Below are 5,264 nucleotides of genomic sequence, written 5' to 3'. Positions count from 1 at the left end.
AAACTAGAAGCATACGTAGATGCAGACTGGGGTGGAGACCTAACAGAAAAGAAATCCACCAGTGGTCACATAACTTTCTATGGAGATGGAGCCATAAGCTGGTCAAGCACAAAGCAAGACATAGTGGCATCATCAACCACTGAAGCGGAATATGTATCAGCTGCACAGGGCTGTCACGAGACACAATTGCTGTGTCAACTACTGAAGGACCTAGGTACAGATGTACCACAGCCCATACCAGTGTATGAAGACAACCAAAGCTGCATTCAACTCTCCAAACAAGAAGAAGTAAAGCGGCGTACCAAGCATATTGATGTGAAGTACCATGTAGTGAGAAGTCTGCAAAAGGATGGACTAATCAAGCTGATCTAGTGCCCAACAAAGGAAAAGCCCTTCTCTGAGCATTTTCCCTTCTTAAGCAGCACCTTAAAAGACCAACAAACAAAACACACCCCAAGATTAGAATCAAGTGCAGAGACTGTATCTCACAACAGACTGTGTGTGTGCCAGAAACACAGAGGCCGCCTTTGGACATAATGCTAAACCAGAAGTCACCATGCCAGAGGTTGAAGATTTTTGCTGTCCAAATGCGTGATCCCGTGGTTTCATCACCGAACCGTGGGTCAGTTTTAGCCCCCAAATCTGAACTTGGACCTAAGGTTGCCATTCAGTTTCGCCACTGAAACTTCAGGTGAAAAAGCGGCATTGTGTTGTCCAGATTCTGCTGCCTTGTTCGCCGGTTTGTGCAAGCTGCCCAAACTGGAGTTGAGGGTAGGAATGCCTGGCCAGAGCCTGGAACACGCCCAAGGCAGCCCTTCTAGTCCTGCTCCCTGATTCCCACAGTGGCCCACCAGATGACTTTGAGAAGCCCACAGGCAAGAGGGGAGGGCAGGCCCTATTTCCTGCTGCTACTCCCGCGCAATCTCCTCCCCCCTCCTAATTGATTGGCGGCTGCTGCTTTCCTTCATGCATCGAAGGAAGCCCGTGTAGCCGCCATTACCTCCCCCATGCTGCCTCCCAGGCTGCAAATCAGGCTCATCAGGGAGTGCGTGGCGGGGGTGGGGTGGGAGGTAAACGGTGGGCCTGCTGGACCTGTGCTTTGCCATTCTGTCCAAAGGCAGCCAGAGAGTGTTGTGAGACATAGGCTCTTCACTGGGCTTGTGGCTTTTCTCTGGTAGGCAATGTCCATTGCATGCTGCTTCCCTGGGCTTACGGCATTTGCAGTTTCCAACCTCAGTTCAGGTTTCAGATAGGCATTGACTGGATAGGGAGGCTCTCAACAGGTTGAACTGCTCCTGGGTCAAACAGCGACTCTTTCTTGGACACGAAGCAAACATTGGAGGCAATTCTTGGCTCTCTCTTGTCTAAAGCTGGAGAAGTTTGATCTTCACTGTATCTTTCCATAGTAGAGACGTCTTCCTCACTACACCTCTGCTGCAGATCCTTGCATTCCTGCAACCCCTTCGTGGCCTCTGGCAATGCCCAAGTCCTTTGTCTCACCGGGCCCTGTGTCTGGGAGTAGCTGAGATGGGGGGAGACCCATCCATCTCCTGCGGGACTGGAGGGGCCTGGGAGTCACACAGTGGAGCTCTCACAGTGCTGGCTTCTAGGGGGCTCTGGGCCCCAACAGGCAGGATGGGGGAGATCTGGGAGGATGACACACCTTCATGCATTGATTTGACTTAAAAGCAGGCAGGGGCAGAAGCAGGGGGCGGGGTGGGGGCCCGTCTAGGCTCGTCCAGGGGCACTAGAGGAGGGGCAGTTTAATGCTCCCCTCTGCAGTGTTCCAGATCCAATCCCAGCCCCCTCGGAATTTCTCCAAAAACACGAGGAGCTGCCTCTTGAGCCCACGGGGGCCAGGGGAGCCCCGTTTGCAAGGGGCCCAAATGGCTGGCTGGCTGGCTCCAAGGGAAGAGGGAGGCAGCCGCAGGAGACCCGGCTGGCTGGGATTCACAAGGCTGCAGGCAGGGGCAGGGGACAGACGGGAGTGGTGGTGACAGTCATGGCAAGGCTCAGCACCCAGACACTGCCCCAGCCAGCCGGGGCCAGCCAGGGGCCCTGCCTCCCTCCTCCAGCCCATCCCCTGCACTGGGCCTTGGAGGCACCAGTGGGTCAGTGGCCTCCCCGAGACCAGGCTTGGAGTCCCCGGAGGAGGGGTTTGGCAGGAGAGCTCAGGCGGCCTGGGGAAGACACCCGGCTGGCAACCAACCTCCACAGACAGTCACACCAAGTTCAGCTACAGTCTGTCACAGAAGGGACTGTTGTTCCAACACACAACATTTTCCTCTTTGAGGAAACATGCAGATGTGTTTGATTACAAGATCAAACACACATACAAGAGCTTGGCTCAGAACTGAAAACTGATATGGAGAGATTTGTGAGCAGAAGATGGCAGGATGGTGAACCAATGAACGGTTTGACTCTGTATCAGGCAGATGTCTTGCAGGGAGTGCTCCATTGCCTGGAAATGGAGTCTGCCTTTTTAGAACATGCCTCCTCCTCCTCCTCCCCTCCTCCTCCACTTGCAGCAGCAGCATATCCTAACGAGCCGGGGGAGGGCACCAAAAGAGGGAGCTCAGATTGCTCCTTTCTCTCAATCCTGCCCCACCTGAGTGCTGTGCTGCCCGCAGGCTGACCATTTGTCAGGTAGAGCTGTGCATAACTGTGCAGCTCTACCTGATGAATGGCCTGCCTGCAGGCAGCACTACTCTCAGGCAGGACAGGGGAGAGAATGAGAGGGAGGAGCAACCCATGCTGTCCTGGGGGGCACCACTACTGGCTCCATGACAGAACAGGCACTCAGGGGCTGGAGATGGACTTTTGCCTGTGCAGAGACTTCCAGAAGGTGGGATGCTGCTGCCGCCACCAGCTGCCAGGTGTGCTCCTCTTGCTGTCTCTTGCATCCCGTTCTGGTGGCCTCTGGTCAAACAGGTTAGGCCCGGGCGAAAGAGCTGTCAGGGACGGTTCCCACGGAGCTTGGCCTTGACTCAATGAGAAGCATTGCCCTCAGAAGATAGATTCAAGGTTTTCGGCATAGATTTCCTTAATAATCTCAGGCAGAGACAAGATCTTACTCAAGAACAAGTCTTTGCTTCAGAACTTACCACAATTCAGAGCTGAAAGCCCTGAGAACAATTTATCTCAATGGGTATGAGGAACCAAACATGCTTGTCAGCGAAGAGCCACCCAATACAATTGTTTTTATAATTTTAATGAAGATAATTGTTTACTGCTGGTTTCCACATCAGCTCCACAGAACAAAAACATTTCCGGGCAGAGGCAGAAAAACATGACCTGCTTTCTTATGGTGAATCAACCAGGCCTGTGCTGAAGTTTAGTCAAGCCAGAAGCTCTGCTTATTGCCAAAATGCTTTCTGAAAATCAGATGTGACGCACTGAACCTCCAACAAGGGGATCACAAACTTGGGTCCCCAGAGGTTGTAGGACTACAACTCCCATCATCCCAAACTGCAATGGCCAAGGGCTATCTGGAGACCCGAGTTTGAGAACCACCCTGGGCTGGGCAGAATGTGAGGGTTGGAGAAGAATCCCTCCCTTGCCAGAATCTGTGATGGAAGGCAGTGCTCCAGACCACTCCTGCCATGTTTTTCTGCCTCTGCTCCCGAGAGGATAGGATTTTATGAAACAGAAACACATCTACAGATTCCATGTGTTCTGTATGTTTGCATACACACACACACCCCTTTGAAGCATGGAGGACTGTCCACAGCTAGTGTCAAAACAGGGTATACTCCTGTTTGCCCCATATTGGTAGTAGTGGGATCGAAGAACAAAAAAGGCTGCGCCACACGTCATGAGGGGCGACATGGCCCTGCTGTCCTGCCATTTGCAGCTTGCTGAACAAAGGGTCTTCAGGCCAGGAATGAGTCGCATCCCTGTGAAGATCCCCTTAAAGAGTATTTCGCAGAGACAGAGCAGCTGGTGGCCCTCTCCAACCCCAGCACAGCATCCCTCCAACAGCGGAGGCCTCTGCCTTGTCTTTCTTTCTATTAATGCCAATGGGGTTTAGTCATGCCTGACTTTGTCTGATGCTGCCCCTATTTATACAAACTGTGACAGATCTCATTTCCAGAGGAGTTTGTCATAGGAAGATTCATTGCAGATCTAGGAGCTGTGGGATGCAACCAAGATTCTTTCAGAATCCAGAAGTCAGCCATAAAGAACACCAATGACTTTCTCACAGCCTTAGCACTTGGCGAGGTTACGGAGTTCTTAAGTCCACCCTAGCAGGGTTTCCAGGGAGGGAGATGGTGGTTCTAGACCAGGGCTGCACAACTCAAATGCCCTACTGGGCCGGAACCATCAACAACTTGGCGTGCAGGGGCCAAAGTCAATTTTAGCACATTACATTAAAATTAAAAATATCATTAGGTACTTGTGGATCTATTCCCCCTGTCAATGGACCCCTAGTTTTAACCAAAAAATAGTGGCCAGAAAATAGGTCCTGTCCCTGCTCAGTCAGTGAGGTCCCTGGAGTGCAAGCCAGCCCAAAATAAATGCCAACGCCTTTCCTCTCCCTAAACAGTCATTGCTTTCAGGCTACAATCCTAGGCATGCTTTCATGGGAGTCAGCCTTGCTGGGAACACCACGGAACATCTTTATATAAAAAAAACATGCATAGGGTGGCGCTATAAGGCAATTTCCAGCTCCTGTGTTGCTGCAGGATACCTGGGGGCCAGTAAAATAGCCCCCGTGGACCGAATCCGGCCCCCGGGCCTTATGTTGTGCAGGCCTGTTCTAGACATTGACAGACCTGGCCCCAAAAGAAAAGGCACACTCCATGACAGACACAGATGTGTGTCAATGCCGGTGTCCACTTGCATATCGGTGCTTAGTTTGCATATCACAATCCAGTTCTAGCAGCCATGGGGGAAGGGACAGTGGTCGACACAGAGCATTAATGCCCCAATCATTGACTGCTGGAAGTCTGGACCTCTCCCACTTCTGACTTCTGAGATCTCACCAGGGACTAGAAACTTGTCCCTGAGTGCTGAGTGTGTTGTTTTAGTCTAGAGTGGTGTGCTCATGGGGTGTGTGGAATGTGCACAGTCATAGATTGCGAGTGGATATTTATTATTGTGTTTGTTTGTCAAATTTGTACACCGCTCCAAACTGTTTCGGATATGAACAGAAACAGCATAAGCTGAGACACAAGGATGCAACCTATAGGCAAGAGCAACTGGTCTTTGCCAGGCCTGCTTCTCTGTTGCTGATCCTGTGGCAGAGACAGTGGACTGAGCCG

This window comes from Hemicordylus capensis, chromosome 3, assembly GCF_027244095.1.
Source record: "Hemicordylus capensis ecotype Gifberg chromosome 3, rHemCap1.1.pri, whole genome shotgun sequence".
Taxonomy (NCBI): domain Eukaryota; kingdom Metazoa; phylum Chordata; class Lepidosauria; order Squamata; family Cordylidae; genus Hemicordylus; species Hemicordylus capensis.
Note: the sequence above shows the minus strand (reverse complement) of the source record.